At 40.1% G+C, this 20,000-nt stretch overlaps 2 long non-coding RNA genes across 2 annotated transcripts; one reads left to right on the plus strand and one right to left on the minus strand.

The window, feature by feature from the left end:
• Nucleotides 1–950: 950 nt before the first annotated feature.
• Nucleotides 951–4,327, plus strand: LOC138354706 (uncharacterized). The gene is made up of 5 exons (XR_011223645.1): nt 951–1,101; nt 2,159–2,379; nt 2,693–2,746; nt 3,577–3,638; nt 4,200–4,327. It is a non-coding gene; the product is annotated as an uncharacterized lncRNA (long non-coding RNA).
• On the minus strand, nt 4,169–19,008 carry LOC138354705 (uncharacterized). Its single transcript, XR_011223644.1, has 5 exons — nt 18,856–19,008; nt 15,800–15,962; nt 13,240–13,403; nt 11,894–11,992; nt 4,169–4,258 (listed from the first exon to the last, which is right to left on the minus strand). It is a non-coding gene; the product is annotated as an uncharacterized lncRNA (long non-coding RNA).
• Between the last annotated feature and the right edge of the window lie 992 nt (nt 19,009–20,000).

Raw genomic sequence — 20,000 nt, forward strand, 5'->3', positions numbered from 1 at the left:
TTCTTGTATATAAATGAAAAAATAAATTCGTTTGTTTAATTCTAATGCTTGTAGGCGAGAACAGGTGTGAACGCCAGCTAGCGCACAAGTACATGAGCGCCCAAAATACTTTTACACAAAAGTAAATATACCGTAAAAGTAATATACCGTACAGACAGGCGTGTGGCTTCTGACTTCTTTTTTATTGATTAATATTAAATATTAGGCGCTTACCTATAATATTTATCATTTTATGCAAGTATAACTATCACATAATAAATATAAAAGGAGTTTATCAAAAAACTGACAGAAGTGTTGTGTTTTGTGCGTTGTATCGTGTTTGTGGGCATTCGGGTGTGTTGTGTTTACGCTGGCGGGCGGCGTCCTTACCAACTCCGGATTATGTCTATTACATCACTAAACTTCATTTAATAACTATATGCCTGTTAAATAGAAGATTTTAATTGTTACTAGCATTATATTGTCGTTTTAATATGGAACACGTACACATATGCGAAACGTCTAAAGCTGGTGTCCGAAGTGGTAAAAATATTAGTGTGCGATGTTGTAATCAACACTGTTTGTCAACCTATTGTATTTGTGCTGCTTTTTCAGTCATGTTCCCCCCTTTTTTTTTATCTTTATTTGTATTTGTTCTCAACACTTTTTACTCTTTATGCTCAATTAGTATTAAGTTCTAGATATTAATGTTTTTTTTTGCCCGAAACGCATTGCGTAATAGTGGCTTTAGGCATTGTATGTACTAGCTCTATCTATATTTCAATCCATTAAATTAACATCACTTGTATGTATGTATGTACCTTACCTGAATAAACATATTTATTTTATTTATTTATTTGTCAATGTACGGAGTGTCTTGTATCCGAGTCCATAGGAATTACCGTTTGTCCTGGCGCCATCTATGTTTTGACAGCAGTACTACTAATGTTCCCACGTTATGTGATGATCACTATACGGGTGTTAGGGTCAGTTGCTCTTCTATATATGTTTATGGACAACGTAGGTGATTTGAGGCAATTTGCGGCCAGAGTGAATTAGTATCCACGCGGTGAGTGATGGAGGGGGATATATACTGCTGTGTACTCGACCAGCGGGTGAGAGGTAAGTTATATCGAACAATTATGGGGAATAGATGGGTTATTTTAAGCGTAGAATGTCAGGTAACCGGTAACTACACAGATGGGGTAGTGTTTTTTTAAGTCTTTATTTACTAAAGTGGAACATTACATTATGCCTTTAGCTGAACAAGTCTACTGGTGGGGGAAGTAGACGGGTTTTATGAAAGTATTTTACCTAAATATTTGTATTTGGTTAACTAGTTCAGCCGTTACCAGGGAGGGTGTTCCTTTAATCTAATCTAAAAATTCTAGCCGGACAAAGTGATTAAATAAAGAAATTGAATAGAACGAAGTTTGCCAGGGTGCTTAACATTTAGTTCACTTACTATGCAGCCCATGCTTAAAGAATGCAAGTTTATCATACTGAATTTACCGTAGTTTTACTGCATTTGATATACATTTTTTACCCTATTTAATTATGTCGGGTAAAGGCCGGTCGTGGAAAGTTCCTAATATAGCAAGTTTTAAAGGAAAAGTTTGAGTTAACTTTAACTCTTAAGTTAGTGACCAATTAGCTTAGTCTATTGTGAGGAAAGTTACTAGAATCTAACATTGCAAGTGCCATTTCTCTACTCTTTTTGAGAAACATGACTAGATACATGAATCGCATAGTTTTATTACTAAATGTTCATGGATTAGGTTGCATAGTTGAGGAAATGGTGATAAGGTTTGTGATTTTGTGTACCTTGACTTCAGCAGAGATTTTGATAGTGGCGCAAAATTGATAGGGGCTCGGATCATTGGGAATGCTGACTGAAGTTGATTAGGTCATGGCTATACCAAAGGAAATTAGTATAAATGGGGTTAAGTTGGGAGAAGTGTAAGTAGTGCCTAAAAGCTCTCCTTGGACCTCGGTTATTCGCAAGATTATGGTTTAGACTGCAATAGTTGCAGAATAGGCAAATAAAAAATACCGATGCCCTATATAGTTTTGAAATGGTTAAGACTACCAGATGCAGTTTAATGCTGACACATGTAAGGTTTGGGGGCTAGGTAAAGATGAGATGGTGTAGATTGTTAAGAGTATTAAATTTTTGCAGGTGGTAAATTCTCCCCGAGCTGGCACTGATCTCCAGCCTGGGATGTTGATTGGTTAGTCTTCAACTGCCTCCCAACATGGTAGTGAGGTCCTGAGCTGACATGCAGTGAGGAACGTGGAAAGCTTCCTGAATTGGCACATGGTATGCCTCCCTTTCAAACCAGCAGCTGGCACAAATGTTCCAGCTAACATCAGAATAGTGGATGAAGCCCACACTAAAATGTAAGTGGTACAGTAAATGGAAAAAGAATTTGTATATATAAATTTTGTATTGCTTTTATTCAAATGTTATACATGGTTAAATTAAAGTTTTTGCAATGTTCCAGAAAAATGTTCATGACTAAAGTTGTTGGAAAATAAAATTTGTATAGGATGTTGACTTGAAATGACTATAGCTTTGTTTGTAATAAAGATGGAACAACAAGAGTTGGTGTGCCATTTAAAATGGCAACTGTTAAACTGGTGGTACAGGTATGAACAAAATAACATCGCTATGCAAATGACTTTTTAGTAATATTTGCTGTTCACATGACAGGTTGTGGAAGGTCCTGGCAACAAAGAGCTGCAGGAAAATACTTGCAGATATACAGTAAGTAGTGTTGTGTACATTGGAATTAGAGGGTAGAAGTTAATTGCTAAAAACCTATTAAATATTAGGGTATGGAAGTCTAGGCTTAGGCTAGTGGGTACCATATCTGCAAGTTTAATCCTTTCAGGAATGTATTGAATAGAATGGCATGTTGAAATTGTGAAAATTGTAATGTGGGGCATTAGATCTTAAACAGCATAGTTGAGGGTGTTTTATTAATAAAATTTTAATGAAATATAAATCTTGTTTAGTTAACATTAAATGTATGTTAAATAAGCTTTAATCTATAAATGTATAACACGATTAAGGGTAATCATGAGTCAAATAAAGTTAATGGCAGGAAAAGTTTTGTTCTAAGTGATGGTATTTTTTCCCTTGAAAGTAAAAAAAAATATTTAATGTTTACTTTAGCTTGGTTTTAAATATATAGTTTTCCAGAATGTGGCTTGGAAAGTACAGAATAATTGTTTAATTGCTTAAACAGAATCAGGCGAGTTGTAGTAAAGGTTAATCTGAATAGATTTGCATAAAAGTGAAAAAATAGTAATAACTTAAAAAATATAGCATTGGCTAAAGATAAATGTAAATTGCCATTGAAGTGCAGTTGTGGATAGTTTCTCAAATGAGTTACTGAAACTTGGCAAATTGATGCCATATATATTTATATTGCTAAATTAATTTTTACTACTACTACTACTTGAATATGTAGGAAAGGTAAATTCCTTAAAGAAATTTTTACCATCTGAATTTGTAAAGTACTGAATGCTAATTTGAAAAGTAAAGCAAGATTGGCTTTAAATCTGAAATTAATTTGTTGAAATATTTTTCAGGTGAAAGTGATTATGATGCATGGACTGGCTTGGAGTGAGGCTCCTTTACTCTGCAAAAGTGGGTGAGTTTGAATTTGATGTTTTAGCTATATCAATGACCTAATCTTAATTCTCTTATCTAGTCCATTTATAGGTGTGTAACCGTGTCCTACTGTTACAACCCACAGGGGATGATGCAGTTTGTACTGATCCTACCCCATTTCATAAAAGGGGACCAGGCAGTCCTGCAGATTTCCCTGGCTTGGCTTTTTCAGAGCTTTGCTCTACTACCCATCTAATAGATGGACTAGATTTGCATAGGTTTAGGGACCCTTAACAATGGTTACATTGTTAATTCTCACAGGGCTTGTTTGCTGAATGGGTGGATGCATCTAAAACGTTAGTGCCTGGCATGCATTGTACAGGGCTTTCAGTAAAGCATATGTACAATGTGTTGATGGCACTAAAGTGGTGGATGTAATGCACCCATTCAGGGAACAAGCTCTGCACTAAAATCAGAGGAAGGGATAGGCCTTGCTGAGTTTATCTTAAAAGATAGGCTGTTAGGATTTTGTGGGCTTATTATTAGGCATTGGTGATAATAAAAGTAGTGTCCCTGTTTAATGTTTATTTTTCTTTTACAGGTGATTGTCTCTGGAGTTGTCTTGGATCTTCTGTTCATCTAGGAGCATTGTCTCACAACCTGAAACAGTAATAAATATTAGATTATTATAAATACTATAACTTATTAAATAAAACAATTTTAATGAAACTACTTTATATACCTTATCCTGAAATTATGCTGGAAATTATAGTTTAAAACTATTGATGCAATGTTTAAACATCTGAAATTTTTTTACTTTGAAAATAAATACTTGGTAAAATTTACACCTATTTGTAACTTGTTACATAGGTGCATGCAAAATGCATTGAAAAGAGGTAAAAGTGGACTACCTATTCAATTTACATAAACTAACAAATATTGCAAATTAGTCTGAAATATTAAAGTGGAAGAAACTTTAGTCAATATTTTAGTTTTCATATTTGAAAGTAAATTTAAAGCTATGAAACACCTAATTTAATCATAATTTGTACAAAGCTTAACTAAAGATCATTGTTAAATTTACAAAACATTTGAAAAGTGACACTGAAGCATCTATACAACATGGTTTTCAAAGTCTTTAGTAACTTAAATTTAATCAAAGCTCTTAAATGATTTGTCTGCCAAACTCACAGAATATCTGAAATATTTTACCTAGATTAAAACCATCATTGTTTGAAAGGGCAAAACCAATTACTGTCAATTAGTTTGACCTAACATCTGCAAGGTCCTGAAGGAATGGAATTTTGTTTTTGTAAAACTGTTTGCTAAAAACAAACCCTGCCTAATGAACCTGCTCATTTTTTTTTAGAAATGGTAATTGCAACATTACCAAAGGCCATTGTTTTAATAGCCAAAGTACCAAATGAAAGACCAAGAAGCAACAAACAGGTACATGGTAGAAAGTACAAAAGAATGGTTATGAGGACCCTTTCATTTGTTAAAGAAATGACTGGGAAAAAATGCTGTCATACCACAAGGGGTCTTAACCCTTGTCATATACATCACTGACATTAATCTAAATATTACCAATCACAAAAATTGCTGATAGCATGTTATAAAAAAAATAAAATATAATATTGAGGCCTTAATGCAGATCTCTAACTCTACAAATAGTAACAAGACTGGCAATTTCTTAATATAAAACAAAAAAATCCAAGACCTTGCACGTGAGCCAGAACAATCCATATCACAACTACCACATTAAAATGAAACAATGAAGGTAAGGTAATTACCAAAAGAAGGCACCAAACCGGGAAGGCCATGTAGCACCATCAAAATGCGAAATAATCAGAGGGCGCTAAATATCACCAAGAATGCCAATACGAGAACAAAAATGCATAAGGCGAACGATATCAAAAGTATCCGATTCACTTAGAATTCTATCGAGGGACAAGTGACTGCGAGGGACGGTCAGAAAGCAAGACACGCTCGTCCTGGACGTCAGGACATTCAACAAGGATATGCACAACTGTAAGAGGGACAACGCAATTCGGACAATAAGGAGCAGGGCAGCGCTCCATTAAGTGACCGTGGGTTAAGCGGGTATGACCAACCCACAGCCGTGCCAAAGCAGTGTCCCACCGCCGGTTACGGTGGTAGGAGGAAGGCCACGGGGACACACTAAGTTTGAGAGTACGCAGCTTGTTACCAACCACAGAGGACCAACAACCCTGCCAACGGGGAAGAATGAATAACAGGATAAAAGTCGGAATAAGGAATACCTTTACGGGAGATGGGACAAGAATGGATAGCTTCCTTAGCGGCAGCATCCGCACGCACATTGAAACACCAATATGGCTGGGAACCCAGCAAAACTCTACTGATTTAAATTTACTCGAAATAAGAAACAGCCAATGTTGAATCTCAATAACTACCGGATGGACAGGATTAAAGGACCCTAGAGCCATGAGGGCACTACGAGAATCAACTACAACCACAAAGGAGGAATGAGAATGAGAAAGCAAGAGACGAAGAGCATAGAGAATAGCATAAAGTTCTGCCGTAAAGACGCTAGCCTCCGAAGGGAGGCGACACATGTAAGTACGGTCAGGAAAAACAACAGAGTAGCCCACACCATCCGCAGACTTAGACCTATCAGGGAAGATGGAAATAGAGTGGGAGTGCGAAGAAAAGTGCTCAAGGAAGAGGCTTTTCAGAATTGTAGAAGGGGTAAAGGCTTTAGTAATACAAGTCAAGGACGTAGAAAACTTGGGAAGGGGGACTCTCCACGGAGGTAATGAAGGAACAATACGAGGAGAAACATTAGAAATATGAACAGAAAGAGAATCCTGTAAGCGAGATAACTGGACAGAAAGTGGGAGACAATGAAGAGGAACAGGGACCACAGGAGGAGGAAAAGTCAATGCACGACAGAGGCGAGAGGAAGGATGTTGGAAGGACCGCGAAAGATAGCGAAGACAGTAGCGATCACGGCAGTCCTGAAGAGATAGAAAACCAGTGTCAACATACAAACTAAGGGCGGGAGTCGAACGAAAGCCACCAGAGCCGAGACGCAACCCAGTATGGTGCAAAGCATCAAGATGGCGAAGAGTAGAAGGAGAAGCAGAAGAGTATGCAGGGCAACCATAATTGAGTTTAGACAGGACGAGAGAGGAGTGCAAATAGAGGAGCGTGCGCCTATCCGCTCCCCAAGAAGTATGGGACAAAACCTTAAGGAGGTTAAGGGCCTTAGAGCATTCAACTCGGAGGCAAGAGATACGGGCTGACCAAGACAAACGAGTGTCAAAGACTAACCCCAAAAGCTTCGCGGAATCCCTGTACATAATGAGATGACCATAAAGCAACAACAATGAAGTAAAGGTCCTTTCAGTAAGAATCTATCATTCACTGAAAGTTGCTGCAGTTAAAAATAAAAGAAAATACAAGTCCCTAGAAATAAACAAGCAACCTTTTTGACTAAGGAAAAGAAGGTAGTTATTCTACTGTATAAATCTAAGTATTCACTTAGATAACTGTATTCAAGCATAGAGGTTCCCCCCCCCCCTTCCCTTTCAGAAAAACATCTACTTTCAAAAAACTTTAACATTGGCCAACAAAAATGATTCCAGAACTAAATTGCCTAATACCAGGAACAACTGAGAGCCATGACAAACACTGCAACCCTCTCCTACCCCCCAAGTCTTATGCTATTTATGATCCAAGGTAATTTGAGATACTATACTGTACTTCCTACAGACGAGTCTAGTGAGAGGGTGATCTCCTGGCGATTAAATTGAAGCACGATACAGGTGTCAACGAACATCAGTCAGCCCACTTGTCAGCACAGTGGATAACTAATGACATCATAATCTGCAGTGTTGTATGCCTCCCTGTGGCCATTTAAATCAATAAAACACAGGGTTGTGGCAATGTTTACAGCATACGGCAAGGTATAGAGGAATCCTGGAATGCCATTTAATGTGTAGTCCTTGAATGTGCTTTAGGCAACCAAATTGAATAACAACATTTCTGGTGTTCGGCTATATAATCCGAGTTTCTCATTCGGTATAATGTTTTAAACCTAAATAGGAATTCACTTTAAAGGTCAATTTATTTGGAAAGTGCTAACCAGATTCCAAATTACTGAGCTCTGAAAGTACTACAAGGCAAGTTTAACCGAATGAGTGTTTGCCTATCCATACTCCCATGAGGTATGTGACAACATTGAATAAAGAAAGGGTCTTTGAGCATTCACCGTGCAGGTATTTGACATGACCAATATAGCCAAGTGTTAAAAATCATTCTAAGCAGTTCTGCACAATCCATATACTATCAATTAATATAATTGTACAATGGTGCTTGGTGGATGATATTTCCTATTAAAACTCATTGGACAACTGTTTGTATTAGACATTTTAAACCTACAAATGGTAGCCCTAGATATCGCACTACAGTATTAATTACAAGATGAACAATGTAAAATCAATACCACAACAGCAAAGGATGACGGCTTTTCAACAACCCACAAACACGCAGGTCTAACACCAGCCATCCCGAGAGAGGACGTCCCAAGCATGTACACCCCACAACTTTACATCACCTTTGCTACCTCACGCGAGCACGCAACAGCATGAGGATGCCATACTCCCAAACCAACTCCATGCACTTTGAGGCTTTAACAACTCAACATTTAAAAAGTTGATTTAAAAAATCAAACACCTGAATTTTTCCCTAATTAAATTTACTAGGGAAATGCACACCAAGCCGTGAAACTTACAATGAAGATGAATAAACTACACACAACTGTCACCAAACTTCCACATACCACCCCCCTCTCACTCCTGCCCTCCCTCCTTAGGTGCTCTGATTGGCTGAGCACCTGAGCCACCACCACTCACCTCTTGTTGTGAGAGCCTAAAGCATGTTTGGTTGCACTTTAAAAGTTCCCGAGTGTACTCGCCTAATTGTGAGTACCGCCTGCCCGGTTCACCATTTTGTTTTTCAATCTACCTCAATTTACTCCTTTACAGTCAAATATTATGCAAAATTCTGTTTAAGACTTGTCCCTTCTTAACTTAAATAACTGCTTTGGCCATCTGCAATCTTTCTAGGTGGGTAAAAATGACTCTTGAGGCCAGAAAGGACTTATCAGACGGCGATCATAACAATACGGTACACACACAAAATCACAACCTGATATACACCAAGCAGAAAATCCACTGGAGCTGTGAGGCGACGTAAACCCTTGCCCAAGGCACTGGCAGCTGCATACTCTACCACAGTATATTACTGACTTTGTAAAAGTCTTACAACCAGATTTCCCCATAAATCACAGCAAGTTTTGAGGCCCCTCCTTGAGTCAACGTCTTACGTAAGACCTACAAGCACTCAGGTGAAGGCTGAAGCAGTTCAACACCATACGCCCCAACTTCAAATACACAGTTGAGAGGCGGGACCAAAACGTGATTTTCTGTGTGTGCCTGAAGTTGGGGCATACGGTCTTGCTTCACCCTTCACTTTACCCTTCACCGGCGTACTTCAGGGGTTTTATTTAATACTTGGACTGGCTTCAGTAGGGCCTCCAGACTTTCTGTGGCTTCACAAGTGTCACGTGAATCCCCTGCATAGCAATGGAACTGCCGTTTCCCTTCACCTTCAATGCCTCTGCACTGGAAGTATACATCTACACCAGCCCAGAAGAGTCATCAGTCCTGCCACCTCTCCATACCCCCCAGGGCCTGGCATGGCCTGGTACGACTCAGAGGCAAGCCGGGCGCCACTGCTAACTGGCAGTTTGTCCCCACAAACAAGCAGTTAGCCGCCTTCAACTGACAGTGGTACAGCTCAACACAAAGGCACCGCCAGCCACAACGAGCAGTTTGCTAGTTGACCAGATGTCCACCTCGTGTTGACACTGGATGAGTCATCACCGCCGGACTATATAAAGAGCGCTGCCTCCCTGGAGAGGCAATCTCTCCCTTAGTGCTCTAGGATCACCTTGGTGTCTCTAACCCGTCGTCCACTTCCAGCCAACGTCATGTGACTGATGCCATGGTGGTATGGTAGCTGTCTTCAGAACACCAGTATATCTTCATACTTTTATTCATTGCTTATAGTTTATTTTTTGCATTTAAGGTCATACTAACTTGTTCACCTTTGCATTACATGATAGTCAAGTATTGTCATGTGTTATTTTTGTTCATTACTATTTCAGTAAATTGTTTAATTATTTATTTGATAATTTTCATTTGTTTCCACCTGCAACTTACACACTGCAAGGCCAATAGCAGCATTTCTTTCATTTATGTGAGGGAGAGCCATACCATCTTGGTTCAGTATAGCTGTGATACCATAACCCGTCACACAAGATATCCAGTTGTAAGACTTTTACCATCAGTGGTGGTAGAGTATGCAACTGGCAATGCCTTTGTTACAGGTTCGCTTCATCTCACAGCCCCAGTGGATTTTCTCACACATTTGAATACATGAAACAACTTTATTTGATACATTCCAAACCAAAGTACTGTACAGTACAGTAATTATCAAACCATCAAATGTGTGGGATAATCATAGTGCGCTAAATATCACTAACGTCGCCAATACAAGAACAAAAACGCATACGGCGAACAATATCAAAGGTATTGAATTTACCTAGAATTTTATCGAGGGACAATTGACAGTGAGGGATGGTCGGGAAGCAAGACACGTAAGTCCTGGAAGTCAGGACATGTAGAGACAACGGTTTGGACAATAAGAAGCAGGGCAGCGCTCCATTAAGTGCCCGTGAGTTAAACGTGTATGACCAATATACAACCTCGCCAGAGCCGTTTCCCACCACCGGTTACGGTGGTAGGAGGAAGGCCACGGGAACACACTCCTCTTAAGAGCACGCAATTTGTTACCAGTAACAGAAGACCAACAACCCTGACAACGGGCAAGAATGGGGAAATGAATAACTGGGTAAAAGTCATAATAAGGAATACCTTTACGGGAGATGGGACAGGTGCGGATAGCTTCCTTAGCGGCAGTGTCCGCACGCTCATTTAAGAACACACCAATATAGGTGGGAATCCAGCGAAATTCCACTGTCTTAAATCTATTGGAGATAAGAAACAGCCAATGTTGAATTTCAACTACCAAAGGATGGACTGGATTAAAGGATTCTAGAGCCATGAGGGCACTGCAAGTGTCAATTACAAACACAGAGGAGGATTGACAGCGAGAAAAGAGTTGATGAAGAGCATAGAGAATAGCATAAAGTTCTGCCATGAAGATGCTAGTCTCCGGAGGCAGGAGACACAAAGGTGCAGTCAGGAAAAACAACAGAGTAGCCTACACCGTCTGCAGACTTAAGACCCATTGGTGAAGACGGAAATAGAGTGGATGTGTGAAGAAAAGTGTTCAAGGAAAAGGTGATTTAGAACTGTAGGAGGGGTAAAAGTTTTAGTCATGTGGGTCAAGGCTTACAGAATTTAGGAACGGGGACCCCTCCATAGGGGCAAAGACGGAATGACACGAGGGGAAATATTGGTAACACAAACTGAAAGAGCATTTTGTAAGAGAGACAACCGTACAGAAAGAGATAGGTGGTGAAGGGGAACAGGAACCACAGGATGGGTAAAGGTCAAGGCATGACATAAGCAAGAGTGAGGGTGCTGTAAGGACCGTGCAAGGTGGAGAAGACAGTAGCGATCATGGCGATCCTGTAGAAACAGGACGCCAGTTTCAACATACAGGCTTAGGGTAGGTGTCGAAGGAAAGGTACCAGAGCTGAGCCGTAATCCAGTATGATGCAGTGTGTCCAGATGGTGAAGGGTAGAAGGAGAAGCAGACGAGTAAACAGGGCCATAATCGAGTTTAGACAGAACGAGAGAGGAATGTAAAGAGAGAAGCAGTGTCGATTAGCTCCCCAAGAAGTATGGGACATGAGCTAAAGTTAGTTAAGGGCCTTAGAGCATTCAACTCGGACGTAAAAAATATGGGGCGACAAAGACAAACAAGTGTCAAAGATTAGCCCTAAAAGCTTTAGCAGATTCTTTGTACAAAAGGGGATGACCCCTGTTACCTAACAGTAAATAGGTATCTGGGAGTTAGCTGTTACAGGCTGCTTCCTAGGGGGGTGCGTGTGTGGGAGAAAAAAAAATTTAGTAGTTAACCACTGAACTGCTCTGTCTCCAAATAACACCCTGGTGCACAAGAAATAAATTCTTTCCAAAAATTTTTTTTCTCTTATATTGTTAAAATGCAGAGTCTGATCACGGGGAAACTAAACAAAAAATATTGTATGTGACTTACTTTAGCTGCGATGGAGCTGGGAAGTTGAGCAAATTATGGGCGCTGAGCGTTGGAGCGATGGGGGTCTGTCGGCCCCGCCACCCCGTGCGACGGCAGTTGCTGCGAATAAAATGATGCGCAATTATTTTGAAGTTTCTCATTCATTTCTTCTTTTTTTTTGCTGTAATATTATTTAAAACTGTGTAATTTGTGGAATTTATATAATTCAAAGTATAGAACATCGCTATGCTCAAAATTACGGGCCTCATATATGCGACATATTCTACAATCAAACAGTGTTTTTGCTGTTATTACACTATATACACACATTGTATATACCCATCTACGTATGTATTCACCATAACGATCCTCTATGTTGGTATGGTGAGCCCAAAAAACATGAGTGAGCTGCCACACCCTGCCAGTCCTCCCTCCCTCCTCCAACACATTACTCGCCAACATTCCTCCTCCCAAAATACTGTTATTGTGTTTATTACACTATTTACACACGTTATGTATAAGTATGTACATGTTTTATTCATGTACATACGTACATACTTGCCATCTCCTCACCTCTCTCTCTTGCCTACTTAATGCTCTTGCTTCCCTCATCTCATCACAATCGACTTTATAATGGTCCAGGATGGATCGAAATGTCGTCGTCTATTCAATTTCCAGTGTGTGGTTTGGTCAACAATGAAATCTTCATGCAAGATCTTATAAAGAAAACCCCTAGAACGAGTTTTGCAGATACGAAAGAGTTTAAGGTGAGTAGGGGATGGTTTGAGAAATTTTGAAAAAAGACGTGGTATTCATAGTGTTGTGAGGCATGGTGAGGGTGCCAGCTCAGACAAAGTAGGGGCTGAAAGATTTGTTCGTGATTTTAAAGATTTTGTAGATACTGTATTGATGGATATATTCCACAACAAGTGTTTAATTGTGAGGAGACATGGCTATTCTGGAAAAAATTGCCGAAGAGGACATACATTACCCAAGAGGAGACGTCACTGCCCGGATACAAGCTAACTTGGGCTAACTTGTGTCAGGATAGGCTAACTCTTGTGCTGTGTGGCGATTTGAAAATTAAACCCTTGCTCGTCTATCATTCCGAAAATCCAAGAGTTTTAAAAAATATATAACGTGCAGAAAAACTGTGATGTAGAGTGGTTTGCCCTGCCATCAAAAAATATCTGCAAGAGAAAAGTTTGACACTAAAGGGCCTGCTTCTCGACAATGCTCCTGCTCATCCTCCAGACTTGGAGGATGCATTGTTGGGGGCCACTTTTTTTTTTTTAGGGATATTCCTGCATGGGCCCTAAGTTTCTGGCTAATGAACCAATGACATGAAGGAGGAGTTTTCAACCTACCTTGTGTTAGGTGTGCAGGGGTCAATAGGCCGAACATAATGTCAGGAGCAAAGGGGGGCGTTTGCCTCTTCAAACACAATTGTGACCATCTTCATCTCTTCGAACTATCCTAAATGCTCTCTTCACCTGTCTGACCAAATTGGGTGTCCAGACCACCTTTGAATCTGAAATTGTAAAATTAATAGTGATTTCAGAATATTCAGTCCATTTATACTAACAAAATTATATACAGTATACTGTAATTGAAATTTTACAGAATGATAAAGGCAATTTAGTAACTTTGTTAAAATGCACATGGGGGAAATACATGAAAATAGGTTAACACTTTGGCGCACCCCGCTCGCCACCCCTCAACTGTGCGATATGGGACCCAGGGTGTCACGGGAGTGCGCATAAATTCTGAAAAGTGTATACTCTCTTCAACTTTGTCACCTTAATTCTCGTCCTACGAGATTGAATTTGGTATCATTGTGTTCGCAATAGAATTCTCTACAGCACTAAATGCATATAAACTCCAAAAGCAAAAGCCCGGCTAATTACCCGCAGCAAACAGAGAAAGTGCGAACGAGTTACCCAGGAGCGTGCAAACGGGATAGAATGTTTTCACTATTTTCACTCTGGTCACCTCAATTTTTATCCTAGGTCTTTCATTTTGGTCTCAATGGGTTCGCAATAGAATTCTCTAGAGGAACATTAGCATATAAGATAAAAAACCTAGTCACGCTCCAACCGCCGACGAGTTGAAGACGGGCCACGCGTTAGCCGGGAGTGAGTGCTCAGCCGCCTTCTAGCTACATTCCCAATTCCCGCCCTTTTCAAGCCTTTTTCTTCGCAATTTTCTTCCTGGAAGGGCCTTGTTCATGATCACTATCCATCGTGGAGTAAGCGTAGATAGTTTCTAAAGCCGCAGTAAGAAATATAGCCACGGAAAATAGCCAAAATGTTCACACGTTTGAGATGCGAGGGGAGGCGACATTGGTCACAACAGTGGAGCGAAAACAATGGGCCCACGGCATGTGCCAAGCCGCCTGAGGGCCACGAGGCTCAACAAAGAAAATGGGAAGACATCGGCGCGCATTTTAAAACCAGTCCCAAAAAAATCGGATAAAAACCTGATTTTTGGTGATTATTTAAAGTGGATGACGCAATTCTGCGTCATCCCCGGAATTACCGCCAGTAAACGGATGACGCAATGCTGCGTCATGCCCGGGCGAAAGTGTTAATATGGTTTGTAAGGTTGATGGGAAATGTTCATTACTTTTATGATTTAAAAGATGTATAGCCCTAATACTCCATCCTGGGTGCATTCCACCAGGTAATGACCACAGCAAAAGTTTTCCACGAGGCTCTATTGTCACACAAACTTTTCACATTTTCAAACTTGATTCATCTTTTTCCCCCTCGTTCCAGGGGTTTTCTTTAAAAGGTCTTCATGCAAATGCCTTGGTTTCTCACAAATGATGGCCTCTGAAATGCTATCACCTGCTAACTCTTTGTTGTGTATCCAAATTAATAAAAACTTTTCAACATCCTCAAGTGTTTGTGTTCTTTGTTTCGGGATTGTTGATATGCCTTTTGCCACTTTAATGCTCATAATGTCTTTTTTCTTAGCAAGTACAGTGCATATTGTTGACATAGATTTGTTGTACTGCCTAGCTAGTTCAACAACCTGTGCACCGTTTTGACGTTTATGAATGCTCTCTTGTTTTTCCTCTATGGTCATTCTCACATGTGTTTTCTTGGCTTGAACCTTACCACTGGCTTTCTTGGGACTCATGGCAAGATATATAATAACAAATTTTATGTTCAAATAGCAAAAAATCCCAAAACAAATGTAATGCTTTATAAAGAATTCAGGCGTGATAGTTACTAGGCAGGAGACACTGGTAAACTGAGGTGCGATCACCATGCCACCACGCGCTAGGTCAGCCCATACGCATATCAACAAACTCATTTCCCGTGGCAAAGTTTGTAACCCGATTCAAATTTTTCGAAGAAATTAGGCTCGTAACCCGAAAAGTTCATAAATATTCATTCGTAAGCCGAGGTGACACTATATATAAGTAAAAAATTAAAATTTTATAGATACACTGTGCTGTATTGATGGATACATTCCACAACAAGTGTTTAATTGTGAGGAGACATAGCTATTCTGGAAAAAATTGCCGAAGAGGACATACATTACCCAAGAGGAGACGTCACTGCCCGGACACAAGCTAACTTGGGCTAACTTGTGTCAGGATAGGCTAACTCTTGTGCTGTGTGGCGATTTGAAAATTAAACCCTTGCTCATGTATCATTCCGAAAATCCAAGAGTTTTAAAAAATATATAACGTGCAGAAAAACTGTGATGTGGAGTGGTTTGCCCTGCCATCAAAAAATATCTGCAAGAGAAAAGTTTGACATTCAAGGTCCTGCTTCTCGACAATGCTCCTGCTCATCCTCCAGACTTGGAGGATGCATTGTTGGGGCCACTTTTTTTTTTTTAGGGATATTCCTACATGAGCCCTGAGTTTCTGGCTAATGTACCAATGACATGAAGGAGGAGTTTTCAACCTACCTTGTGTTAGGTGTGCAGAGGTCAATGGTTGAACATAATGTCAGGAGCAAAGGGGGGCGTTTGCCTCTTCGAACACAATTGTGACCATCTTCATCTCTTTGAACTATCCTAAACGCTCTCTTCACCTGTCTGACCAAATTGGGTGTCCAGACCACCTTTGAATCTGAAATTGTAAAATTAATAGCAATTTCAGAATATTCAGTCCATTTATACTAACAAAATTATACATACAGTACTGTAATTGAAATATTACAGAATGATAAAGGCAATTTAGCAACTTTGTTAAAATGCACATGGGGGAAATACATGAAAACAGGTTAATATGGTTTGTAAGGTTGATGGGAAATGTTTATTACTTTTATGATTTAAAAGATGTATAGCCCTAATACTCCATCCTGGGTGCATTCCACCAGGTAATGACCACAGCAAAAGTTTTCCACGAGGCTCTATTGTCACACAAACTTTTCACATTTTCAAACTTGATTCATCTTTCCCCCCCCCCCCCTCGTTCCAGGGGTTTTCTTTAAAAGGTCTTCATGCAAATGCCTTGGTTTCTCACAAATGATGGCCTCTGAAATGCTATCACCTGCTAACTCCTTGTTGTGTATCCAAATTAATAAAAACTTTTTAACATCCTCAAGTGTTTGTGTTCTTTGTTTCGGGATTGTTGATATGCCTTTTGCCACTTTAATGCTCATAATGTCCTTTTTCTTAGCAAGTATAGTGCATATTGTTGACATAGATTTGTTGTACTGCCTAGCTAGTTCAACAACTTGTGCACCATTTTGATGTTTATGAATGATCTCTTGTTTTTCCTCTATGGTCATTCTCACATGTGTTTTCTTGGCTTGAACCTTACCACTGGCTTTCTTGGGACTCATGGCAAGATATATCATAACAAATTTTATGTTCAAATAGCCAAAAATCCCAAAACAAATGTAATGCTTTACAAAGAATTCAGGCGCGATAGTTACTAGGCAGGAGACACTGGTAAACTGAGGCGCGATCACCATGCCACCACGCGCTAGGTCAGCCCATACGTATATCAATAAACTCCTTTCCCGAGGCAAAGTTTGTAACCCGATTCAAATTTTTCGAAGAAATTAGGCTCGTAACCCGAAAAGTTCATAAATATTCATTCGTAAGCCGAGGTGTCACTATATATAACTAAAAAATTAAACTCAGGATTACTTTCAACCCCCACCCCTTTTGCTCTACTCCATCGCCACCTACCTTCACCCCCCTCTATGATGTACTCTTCCATAGACACCTACCTTTGCCCCCCTCCTCCCCTCTACTCCTCCATCATCACCTACCTTCACACCCCCTCCCTTCTCCTCCTCCATCGTCACCTTCCTTTCACCCTCCTCTATGATGTACTCTTCCATAGACACCTACGTTCACTGCATATAATGCTCCCCTCTACTCCTCCATCGTCACCTACTTTCACCCCCCCCCCTCCGCTCTACTCCTCCAGGGTCGCAGACAATTTCACGAGCGTGAGAACTACGAGTTTTCTAACCACTCTCACACTCCTACTCTCTCACCAGTGAGGGGGAGGGAAGGAGGGAGGAAATGAAGGAAGAAAGGTGGGGAGAGAGAATAGGCAGGGGGGAGGAGGGCCTAGATACATTTCTTCCATATAAATAGGTAGACTGAGGGACAGCTGCTTGCCAAGAGCCCTATCAGACAGGCTTCCTATTCCTCAGCCCTCCCTAATATGCCACATCCTGGTCAGGACAACTTGCTCGATTGTTATTCTTGGTGTGACTCGAGAACTGACCTCGAGGCGGGGCATGGGCATGGATTATCTCCCTGGGGCACGCACCTCCCTGCCCCAGCTCTCTCTCTCTCTCACATAATCTATCAAGGGTCTAACATGAGGTCATTGTGCCTACCAGAAGTGTATATGTCCAAGGCTGGCCACCTGTCTGGACCATTCAAATGTATAAACACGTAATTAGTCTATTAAAATTATATATAATGCTACAATTATAAATTAATTTGTTCATGGTCATTCGTTTATCAGTATTTTAATGAGGTATATATACCCATGTATGTATATGTTGACGTACACATATATGATTATGTGTATGGAATGATTATGATTATGTGTAATCATATATGATTATATCTAATGGAATGCATTAGTAAGTGATGTGGTGGAGGCTGACTTCATACACAGGTTCAAGTGTAGATATGATAGAGCCCAATAGGCTCAGAAACCTGTACACCTGTTGATTGACGGTTGAGAGGTGGAACTAAAGAGCCAGAGCTCAACCCCAGCAAGCACAATTAGGCGAGTATATGAACGAATGCACATGTACACTTTCAAATGAATTAAGATACCTTGAGATACACAATGACTTAGTTTAAATTGTTTAAACACATTATGGTACTGATTTTGACATGCTGATGTCTGGAAGGGAGAGGGGGTGTGGGGGGTTATTGTCTGAGGTGGAGGACCAGAGGAGGGGGTCAGTGGAAGGATGGTGGCTGGAGGGATGCCATTGTTCTAATGGTTATGAAAACAATTATTGATGGCAGGAATTCAGTGGGTGTGTACTTCACCCGCACCATCACCATACTGTGTCCTGCTACAACCCCCCCCCCCACTCCACCCATGCTGTGCGGGGCGTATTACACATTATGGGATAACCGACTGTCTGTCCATTCCTGTCTGCTCGTTATGCTGCCCTTCCTTTTGAAAATTGTCTGCTTTATCGACTTCCTTCAAGACCACACGTTAGCCTCTTATCACGCCCTCTTACCACTCTCAGGGAGCCGGCTCTTCTATACAATAGTTACCACTCAGTCCCCAAGGTGAAAGTGTGTCCGGGCATATGACTTGTTACGTGTACTTATTTGCGATTCGTTTGGGCTGTCACGTGTGGTGATTAGTGTTGGGTAAGGCTAGGCCAGGTCAGGTCAGACTAGGCCAGGTCAGACTAGGCTAGGTAAGGCTAGGCCAGGTCAGGTCTGGTCAGGTCTGGCTAGGCCAGGTCAGGCCAGGCCAGGCTAGGCAGGGTGAGAGAAGTAAAGCGGCAGGTACTTACGTTTCCGAGAAAGTAGCGGCGGTAGTATATTGTTGATTTAGATTCGACGACATCCTGAAGCTAGTAGGTGGCGGCCTCATCGCTCTCGAACTTGTTGTTGTTGTAGGGGATACGAGGCACAATTTCAATTACACCCAATATCCCCCTTACATTGATCACATCGCACACTAATATTTTTACTATTTCGGACACCAGATTTGTCTGTTTCGTTTATTTATTTATTTATTTATTTATGCATATACAAGAATGTACATAAGAAATGTGAGGATACAAATATGGTAATTACAGTCTTGTAAAGCCACTAGCACGCGCAGCGTTTCGGGCAGAGGTATAATTGTACCTCTGTACAAGGTACAGAGGTACAATTGTATAAGGTATAATTATATGTATAATTGTTCAATATTAAAACCACAATAGAATGCTCTAAGTACTTTCGTATATTAATACATCTTCAGAAGGAATGGTTCGCTCTGAAGATGTATTAATATAAGAAAGTACTAAAGGAAATTCCTGTTTCAATTCTTCCTCCGTGGTCTGACACTCTTATTATATATTGTATATACTGAATTATATATACTATGCTTATATAATATATACTGAAATATTGTTACATTTAACGTATGAAACAAAGTATATAACTGTATTTTTAATAAAATATAAAACATTAATATTTATCAACGTTTCTCTGTGAATTACATAATTTATCAGTATTGTACAGCCTGTGATCTCCACCTGGCTGGCCACTGATACCTAAGTAGCTTTCATGTGTCTGGACACCGGCGATAGGATTGTATTATTTAACTTTAAAGAGAGAGATATTTCTTGAAATGTTGTCACATTAACGTCTACATCTTCCTTCCTTCTGACATATAGATTTTAAGGTTAATTAGCATATATGGAAATAAATTACACAATTTATAGGCTGGTGTGAAGGGCTTCACACTCTTAGAGCAAGCCATCAAGAAACTGTACAGTATCAAATGCATATATCTTCGCTTTCACTTCAGTTATATTTATGACAAGTATTTAAAGTGTAGCTTATATTTCTGCCTTTCTGTTGACATAGAAAACTTTCGTTTATTACATTATCTAGATAAAATTAGCATTGATCTTCAAAAGGTTGTAGTTGTAACTTCCATTATAAA

This window comes from Procambarus clarkii, chromosome 64 (assembly GCF_040958095.1).
Source record: "Procambarus clarkii isolate CNS0578487 chromosome 64, FALCON_Pclarkii_2.0, whole genome shotgun sequence".
Taxonomy (NCBI): Eukaryota; Metazoa; Arthropoda; class Malacostraca; order Decapoda; family Cambaridae; genus Procambarus; species Procambarus clarkii.